Genomic DNA, 10,398 nt, shown 5'->3' with positions numbered 1-10,398 from the left:
TCATGTAGGTGTTATTATTATTATTATTATTATTATTATTATTATTATTATTATCATTATTATTATTATTATTATTATTATTATTATTATTATTATTATTATTATTATTATTATCATTATTATTATTATTATTATTATTATTATTGTTATTATTATCATTATTTAGGTCACTGCCTAGAATTGAACTTGGAATCTTGGGGTTAGTAACCTGCGCTCTTAACCACTATGCCATGTGCCCGAAAAGTACCTTAGGAATGAGAACCCAGGTTCAAAATTTCTCCAAGACATCTGATGAAGGCTGGAGGGTATATCAGCTAAAACATTGTGTTAACAACAAACAAGATGAGGACAAATATCCGTCAAATGTAAATAATGTAAATAATGTACATAATTCCTCATCTCTTAAATATAGAACTGTAAAATTTTGCTTACCTGAATGTAAAATAGAAAGGTATAAAATATGATAGCTTTATGAAAGAGATACAGTTCAAAGACTTTTATTTTATAAGAATAACTTTACGTAATTTTGTCTAGAATATTGCGTGTACATTTAATTATCTGTTATACAGGCACTGTTTTCGAATTGTCACATCTGGAAAGCAATAATGTAGTCGTTATAGAATTAGAATATATTCTCACTTTCTTCAAAAGTTCATTTCCTCTGAGGTAACTTCAAACAAAAATACAAATTGGAAAAAAAGAGAATATATTTGCAGTTTTGCAATCAACTGATCATATCTTTCAAAGCTTTCAAGAAAAAAATATCTTATTTACCATTGATATTTAGAGTGATTTATTTGTAGGAATTTTAGTTTCAGTTGGTGCTAGTTGTAGTCACAAAACAGTTCTATATTTGTATGTTTAGACTCCAATATTTTATTTATTTAACAATGATATAACCAACTAACACCCTCTTTCCTTCCTGCACAAATTATTCAGTTTTGTTTCATTGTTTTGTCATGTTGAAATAAATGAATACTTTAGGACTTATAAAGTGGCTGTGGTGCAACTCAACTAAAAGAAATCAAGAAATCAATGGCCTAAATATTTGCTTTAAAAAAATTCTCATCTCAAAAACTATAAAACAAGAGGAAGATTTCTTTTCTTTTTTTTTTGTCAGTTCTAACAATGATTTAATTATATTTTTTGTTGATTGTTATTTTGTTTTATGGTTTGTTAATTTTTTTTTAATTAAATAGAAACACTTTCTACAAAAAAATTATATACAGCATTGAATTGACTTAGAAATCAATTGATTGATTGATGAATTAATTAAGCACCTCTCTTATCATAGCTACAATGTTTAAGTGTTGATAAATTAAATTGATATGGCACCTAAAAGGCTGGTACTGTTTTGGGGGAAGAATTATTGAAAACCAATAAAGGAGGGATGTATACATGAACATAATGTCACAGTTAATTGGACATTGATTATTGATTTAATAGATATGTGATTAGTTACCAAATATTTGGATATTATTAGATATCACATATTAGGATTTTGTAGTTTACATTGATTTATCAGTTGATACTTCAACACAAATACAAACCAACATTAAAAAAAATAAAGAGAGAGGGAAACCTAAAGAGCAGGAAGAGAGAGATGAACAGAGAGATAGAGGGAGAGAATGTGATAAAGTTAAGAGGTCAACTTGCCTTATTGAACTGTATTCTTATTCATCCAAAATTGCTTCAATAACTATTTCAATAACTATAACAACAGACAACTTTCATTTGCTTTGATAACTATATACACTTTATAAAACAGCTAAATATAGTCACAACATTCTTTATCAAGGGAAGGGTTATTATTATTATTATTTTTTTTTGTTTTTGTTAGACTAACTTTACTTATATATTTACTTACTTGTACTACAATCACCTTAGTTCACCAGTACCAACATTGAGGAACAACATCTACAAATGGTAAATTTATTCCTTCAAGTGTAATTTCAGTCTTCTGTGGTTAGCAAGTTTGTTTTGTAACCACTTGGTTTCGAGTTTGATCCCACTGCATAGCACCTTTGGAAATTCGAAAAGTGTCTTGTGCTAGAGTCTTCATTCAACCAATGCTTTCATCTGTCAAATTTCACTCACAACACTTTGTAAGTGAAATTTGACAGATGAATACTAAATAGAACCCCACTAGGCATAGGAGTGGCTGTGTGGTAAGTAGCTTGCTTACCAACCACGTGGTCCCGGGTTCAGTCCCACTGCGTGGCACCTTGGGTAAGTATCTTCTACTATAGCCTCGGGCCAACCAAAGCCTTGTGAGTGGATTTGGTAGACGGAAACTGAAAGAAGCCCGTCGTATATATGTATATATGTATATATATATATATATATATATATATATATATATATATATATATATATATATATATATATATATGTATGTGTTTGTGTGTCTGTGTTTGTCCCTCCAACATCACTTGACAACCGATGCTGGTGTGTTTATGTCCCCGTAACTTAGCGGTTCAGCAAAAGAGACCGATAGAATAAGTACTAGGCTTCTAAAGAATAAGTCCTGGGGTCGATTTGCTCGACTAAAGGTGGTGCTCCAGCATGGCCACAGTCAAAAGACTGAAACAAGTAAAAAAGTAAAGAGTAAAGAGAGTATATATACAGGTTGTCGTCAACTTATGACCTATCTGGTTTATGACTGATCGACTTTACAGCGATTGGCATGCCAGCTCCTGGCAGCAATGATAAATACTCTAGTTGAAATCTAGTGGGTTTAATTTCCTAGAAATTAACCCATCTACAGATGATGTCAGCTAACAATCGACATCGAAGAGCCACAGCCAAGCACCAATCTACAATAAATTTTTATGTAAGTTTTGCAACAGTTTCATACACTTCATTGCGTATTTCTTGTATTTACATTCTTTGGTACTTTTCTATGAACAAATAATATTCTTGTAGTATAATACAGAATTTTGTGTGTGGCTTTTACCTGAGAAAGTACCTTAAGAATATAAAAATATAAAACTAAGCTATGTAGGCCTATAGGTCAATTTACAATCAAATCGACTTATGACCAGTCAGACGGAACCAATTGTAATTGTAAGTCGATGACGACCTGTATATATCGTCATCGTCGTTTAACGTCTGTTTTCCATGCTGGAGTGGGTTGGATGGTTTGACTGAGGGCTGGCAAGCTAGAAGGCTGCACGAGGCTCCAATCTGATCTAGCAAAGTTTCTACAACTGGATGCCCTTCCTAACACCAACCACTCACTAATAATTCATATATCCGAAAAGGAAGCACACTCTAAAGCATTACACAGTAATGTATTTTTTAGGAAATTAAAAGTTATGGTCAGTCATGGAGTGACCATTGGTTTCACACCTATAAAGCACTTGGCAGTATAGGTGACTCATCAGACTCAAACGGCTGAAGGTGTCGAATGGCTGCCAAGTGCTTTATGGGTGCAAAATCAATGGTCACTCTATGACCAGCCATAACTTTTAACAAGCCGGCCGAAATAGCTCAGATGGGGGAGCATTAGACTGAAGATCTAAAGGCCCCTTGTTCAATCCCAGGTTTTGGCATCCAGTGGCTGGTCTGCTTTTAGGCACAGCAGCAGTGGGGGGGTGACGGTGGCGGCGGCGGTGTTGATGGCGATGATGGCGATGAGGAGGAGAAGGAGGAGGAGGAGTGTTAGTTTGCAGAGTATCAGAGTTGTAAATTAATCAGTGGGTACCAGTCTTATCCCAGATATTTCAGTAGATGGACTATGCAAGTGAAGAATATATCAGATTACTTTCTAGCACAGGTCAGGAGGTTATAAAGTTTATTTAGAAAAGAATTTGCAAAATACAGAGAAATGGCAGCTTACTACAATAATCACAAAAATGTCTGTAATGGGGGAGTAGCACAACTCTTAAGCATTTAAGCCAGCCATATCTGGCTCAAATATTCTACCTGTTTTATGTTCAAATCAACCTTATCTGGCCTCTCACACCTATCCTACAATGTCGTTCTAAAAATAAACAACCACATTCTTGACATCTTGAAGTTAATGCATGATTAATTCAAAACGATCTGAATAAATAAGCATTACACTAGACAGAGTAATCTGAATGCTAAAAAAGGATAAAGAAAAGTTGATACAGAGATGAGATTTGAAAGAAACTAAAATAGAATTAGGCTCATTTGTCTGTCAAAGTCTGACATAAAAGATAAGTAAATGAAAAAGAATCAACTGTATTTTTTTTTATACTTAACAGGAAAATAGAACTCAACTTGCAGTCGAACACTTTTGAAGTAATTTATTGGTTTAAGGATATATCAATAATGTACGTATAGATATCTCTAAGTATTACAGTACAGGTTACTGGTCTCACAAGTATTTACATTTTACATTGCATCAAATAGGAGTTACCGGAAATGGAGGGTGGTTTTTATAAGGATGATGCTTTGTTTACTTTCTATAAATGCAGTAACATAAATCTAGAGAGAAATTTAAAAAAAACTGAGATAATTCTTTAAAAACACAGGACTTTCTGTTTCTTTAGTGCATGACTGTAAAGTAGCACATTTTCTGGGTGTAATTTTAGACCTAGATACTGGACTATATTGTCTGTATCACAAACTCAATGTAAACTTACAGTATGGGAATATAAACTTTAACCATCCTAGAACAATAATTAGTAGTATTTCGGCATTGCACCTAAAATATCTGAGCTATTAGCTAATAAGGAGACTTTCTTTCTGAATACAGAATGCCATTTTAGCTGGAGCTAAATATATAACAAGGTTTGAACTGGTTAACAGTATGGAGAATCACCAGTCATCTTCATCCTTTGTGATTTGTCTTTGAGATCTAATGTTCTGATATTCAGACTCACCATTTAAGATTTTATATTCTTTATTATTTTGTTGTTGTATTTGTTTCCAGTTCTGTTTCCCTATGCACCAATCAACCTGTAGATGTTATTATTGTTTAGCCCTATGACAGCTCTAAGACCACTGGAGTTTCAGTTATCACCATCCCAGACTTTTTTCTTGGGCATAATGTCCCAAGGACTACATTTTCTATTGTGCACTGTCTTGCTTAAGATATTATTGTTGGACGTCTAGGATATTGGGTAACCATATGTAGACTCTGTCACTGGCATCTATAAAATCATGCAATCCTACTTGGCAAATAAATAATCACTCCTTATTGAAGTCAAAGGAACACTATTATGACATGCAGAATGTTTCAGAAGTTTAAGCCATCCCTCTCCAAGAAATGACTATAGTAAATTTATTCTAGAAAAAAAGAAAGTGTAAGTAAGAAAGAGCGAGACAGGAAAAGAATCCACCTCAGTGCTGGAGTGGCACTTTATTGATCCTGAAAAAAAAATGAAAGGCAAAGTTGACCTTAACTGAATTTGAACTCAATGTGCTGAGAGTCACAACAATTGTCATATAGTGTTCCATGTGATGCTCTGATGACTCTACTAATGCATCACATAAATAAATGTGATTCAAATAGGTTTCATTTCTTTCCTTGTTTCTTTTTTTCTTGCACATTTCTTTCTTACTTTACTTTGGTAAAGGATTCACCAGAAACAGTAGTCTACTTTTCCCTTCTTTTTTCATGGTGTAAAATTCACTGTACACAACGTTTTACATTAATTTTGTTTGTATGTTTACATCATATCCACCACCTTTTGAATGTTTTTTCTACCTATTATAACCTCTCATATTGTCCAACTGTCAATCTCTTATTCCCCTATCTATGTTATCTTGTATCATTTAGCATATAGTTCCTAGTCATACCCTTATCAATATCAGAGAGTTTAGTAAATGCCTTAAATTTTGATACAATGTCAGCTATATATTTAAGTTTTATAACTTAAATTACTTGCGTACTTACTTACTTATTTAAGCATTTAAGCACTTCATCCCTTTGGGAGCACAGCCATTGACTAGTTTTCTCAAATGTTCTCAACTCTGAGCTGTCTTTTCTGCTTCCTCTCCCAGGCCTTGTTGGTTTCAAGGCAAGGGTGTTGACCCTATGCAAACCCAGTTTTACTTCTAGAAATAGGTGATCCATATTAGTCCAGCATTTATCCTTTAACCTGTCCAGTATTGAAGGCTCTACCAGGAGCTTGCACTCAACAGGCATAGCTCTCAGGAACTCATGCCACCACATCACAACAAGAACTGGACCTTGTCGTGGATGATTTAAATTACTAAGTTCAAAACCAGACAGAGCCAGTATTAGCTACATTTGTACTCTACAAATTGTTGAATTCATAACTTCTTCATTGAAGAATTTTCCAGTTAGTTTCTCTATTTCTACTTGATCAAGATTAATTTCACAAAAAGAATAGAAGCACAAACTGAAATTCCTCTCCACCAACACCCTTTCATTCTCAAATACATATAATTTTTGTCCCTTTTGACACCAATCCATCTGAGATTTGCCCTGGTTCTTTGATACAAAACTGACTGTTTTAAAGTAGTCATATCTGATTTAAATCTTTCTCTCAAAATTTTATATAAGTACCTTTTGGTAAGTTACATTCTAAGCACCAATTTTGATATAGAAGTAAATGTAAAATTTAATTAATTGGCTAAATCCCATCAGATTCTTGATTATTTTCAAAATTAATGAAGACACCACAAGTAGTGAATTTCAAAAGAAATATGGTCATGGAATAGTTGAAATGAATAAACTTTTAACCTTATGAAAGACTTAAGTTCTAGTTCAACTGACTGAGTTAATAAATAGTACATGTTGTTGTTGTAATTGTTGTTGTTGTTTAATCCCAGGTCAAACTTAATGAAGCTGGCCTTTGATCAAAGTCATTTTGGTTGCAACCATCTTATCTTTTACACATATCCAATGTATCATTTTTAAAAAAATAATTTAGTCTTATTTGAAGGAGATTTAGCTGCTATTTCTAACAGACCAAATGACCACATAGAGGCTACTTGATTGGCTCAACTATATGTTGTTTATAATCGCATTGTGTCTGTAATATAGCATACACAGTGTGTGAGATGGAAGATAAATCATGTTGGAGAGCAGTTTTCATTACATTTGTTCTGGGGTTAAGCATCAACAGCAGTTAGCTTCCCTTCCAGAATGAATTATAGCAATTAATCAATAGAGAGTATCTACTACCTCTAATAAACCATTAGAGCAGGTGATATCAATCATTGTTCCACAGCACACCTGTGTGCCACAAGTCTTTGAGGTGAGTCAGAAAATGTCAGGATATTTAGAAAGCTTGCATGTTTTTTTCATGTATCACACAAGAAATTGTGATTTCTTTTGAGAAAAAATGCAGTGTGTATGTCCATCTCTATTTTAAAGAAATTTTAACAGTTTCTTTTTTTTTTTTTTTTTACATAATAGTTCCTTTGAAAAGTAATTGTATCCCATAACACTTTTTAGCCCTTTTAATCAATGTCTTGCTTTGCTTTCAGCCCACAACTCCTTAATGGAAGTGTAGAGGCACTGTAGTAGCATACACTTTAGCTTGGATATTTGTTGACCTGACCAAACACCTCGCTTTCAAGATCTAACCACAGCTGATTTCTGAAAGACAAGCAGACAGAAAGAGAAAGAAAAAAACTAACCTATTGCTGCAGAAAGACATTCACACAGCTTTTTCATATCTCCAGATAATCAGATTATCATTACCTTAATAACAATAATAATAATGATAATAGTCCTTTCTATTATAGGCACAAGGCCTGAAATTTGGGGGAGGAGACTAGTCGATTATATCGACCGACCCCCACCCCCTAGTTTTTCACTGGTACTTAATTTATCAACTCTAAAAAGATGAAAGGCAAGAATTTGAAATCAGAACGCAGTGCCATGCAAAATACTGCTGAACATTTCATGCAATGTGCTAACAATTCTGCCAACTCACTGAAATAATAATAATAATAATAATAATAATAATAATAATAATAATAACAATAATAATACTAATAAACTGCTGAAAAATGGTACATGCACCACCCTGAGGTGGTAACTGAGGGAGAAAATGTAACTATTCTTTTGGACTTCCCAAAGTCGGGTAGTGTCTGTGTTAGGTTGGTGTTTTCTCTCTGTTGATATTATTGTGAGAGACCAAAACAATAAAGTCTGTTTATTGATTGACATGAGCATACCCTGTGACCATAATATCTCGGCAAAAGAATTTGATAAGCTCTTCAGAAAATATAAAGATTTGATAATCGAAATCAAAAAGATGTGGCATCTCAAGGCGGTTACAATACCAGTGACTGTAGGAGCACTTGGAATGATCAAAAAAGGAACCAAAAATTATTTTAAAATAATCCCTGGCTTACTATCTATGCAGGAAGTGCAAAAGATTGTCTTAACTGGTACATCACATGTATTGAGAAGAGTATTGTCACTGTGAATTTTCTTTTCTTTCCCCCCAAATTTTATTTTATTTGTTAACTTTTTATTTTTTTCCTTTTACTCTCTGTCTCACCCTTTTTCTCTATCAGATGACTTTGTAAATGAACAATCTGGTGTGTTTATTTTAATGGTGTACCAATGTATACAGTACGTTTCTCTGCCCTAGGTGTCAGGAAGACACTTGACAAGAAACGGAAACAGAATTGAAAGAAGATGCTAATGAAAATATTAATAATAATAATAATAATAATAATAATAATGATGATGATGATGATGATGATGATGATAATAATAATATATGTATAATGATATATCATATATAATAATATATAATAATAATATATATTATTAATGCCAGGTGAATTAGTTGATATTACTGTGAGGAATGATAATAATGATAGATAATAATAATGACAGACATAATGATATATAATATATATAATGATATATAATATATAAAAATGATATATAGCCAACAACCACTGCCAAGTAACAACAATCAGAAGGAAATAAAATATGGCACCATGTGATCTCTAAGAAAAACATGTGAACTTCCAGAACTGGTATTATGAAGGATAAATTTACTTTAATTTACTTCAATTCAAGAAATAAATATTAGTGACAGAAGTAATATCAATACCAAAAAAGTATTCTTTACATCCAGCTTAATGTAGATGTATCATTAGAACATTGTATACTGTGATATTTGACTAGAAAGGTTATTTCATATAGATGCATGATGCATAAAAGCACAGATACACATTGTAACAGACAAAGAACCATCTGGCATTGACACTGGAACTGCCAAATCACATGATTTCAGCCTACTGTGATTTGTCAGAGGCAAGTGTTCTGTCACTGCATACCAGAAAATTCTTGCTACCACAATATATAGATTATCAGTGTCTTTTCAGTCACTGATATCACAGATAACCAGAAGTCTTCTTTAAAAATAAATACCAGCGATGGAAGCAGTATCAATAACCAATCAATAAATGTATTGTTAAAATGCCAAATACTAGGGTGTTCATCGTAAGTGGTCCTCTCATATAGAAGTATGATGTATCTTTTATTTCAGCATAACTAGGTCATCTTAAAGCGATTGAAACTGGTAGCAGGTTAGTTAAAATGTAAATACTGTCATTCTGTTTTCCATGATAAAGCTCTCTGATCATGGTCTTCTTTTAACATTGTGTGTGTGTATGTGTGTATGTGTGTGTGTGTGTGTGTGTGTGTGTGTGTGTGTGTGTGTGTGTAGTTAGCAAAGTCTACAGCTAATTAAATTAACTATCAATATCCTTGTTTAATAATTATTTTTGCACCCTAAACTTACTTGAATAAAGAAATGAACCGAACCAATCAGCATTTTGCAAATATCCTATCAACTCGCTGGCATGAACAAAGAAGAAAAACAGCTGTTACCTCCTCTTAAACAGCACAATAATATTAATGATTAATATTCCTTTAACCAACTTTCCTTCTTCAAAGAGGTGTTATATTTATTGTCTCCTAACTGGAAATACATCATATCTTCATTTTAATACCATTAGAAAGGACTAGCTATTTAACTCCATTTTATTAATTCTAAATGCTTTAAAATGATTTACCTTACATTAAAACATGTTGAGATGTATTCAGCACCTGCTGGCTAAAAACTATATAATATCTTAATATCGTCAAGAAGAAGACAGTTTATTGAGTTTTCTTATAATAAATTACAGCTTGTCGTTAGCCTTCGCTGACATAAACATTGTAGCATCTTTATAGCCCATTTTAGTCTTATCTTTGCCGTGTTAACAAGGTCTGCAAATGCATTATAGATTAATCTGAGTGTGCTGCGTGGGGGTTATACTAATGTGTGTGTGTGAATATGTGTGTATATATATATATATATATATACACACACACACACATATATATATATATATATACATTTACACACACACACACACACACACACACACACATATATATATATATATATGTATGTATGTATGTATATATGTGTATATATA

The 10,398-nt window shown here is 32.7% G+C and overlaps 1 long non-coding RNA gene and 1 other non-coding gene across 2 annotated transcripts; both read left to right on the top strand.

The window, feature by feature from the left end:
- Positions 1 to 292: 292 nt before the first annotated feature.
- LOC128247401 (uncharacterized) lies at positions 293 to 9,599 on the top strand. Its single transcript, XR_008263779.1, has 3 exons — positions 293 to 365; positions 4,233 to 4,301; positions 7,432 to 9,599. It is a non-coding gene; the product is annotated as an uncharacterized LOC128247401 (long non-coding RNA).
- Trnaf-gaa (transfer RNA phenylalanine (anticodon GAA)) lies at positions 3,482 to 3,554 on the top strand. Its single transcript has one exon. It is a non-coding gene; the product is annotated as a tRNA-Phe (tRNA).
- Positions 9,600 to 10,398: the final 799 nt, after the last annotated feature.

Source organism: Octopus bimaculoides, chromosome 3, assembly GCF_001194135.2.
Source record: "Octopus bimaculoides isolate UCB-OBI-ISO-001 chromosome 3, ASM119413v2, whole genome shotgun sequence".
In the NCBI taxonomy this organism is placed as follows: Eukaryota; Metazoa; Mollusca; class Cephalopoda; order Octopoda; family Octopodidae; genus Octopus; species Octopus bimaculoides.
Note: the sequence above shows the minus strand (reverse complement) of the source record. Positions and strands in the feature narration are given on the sequence as shown.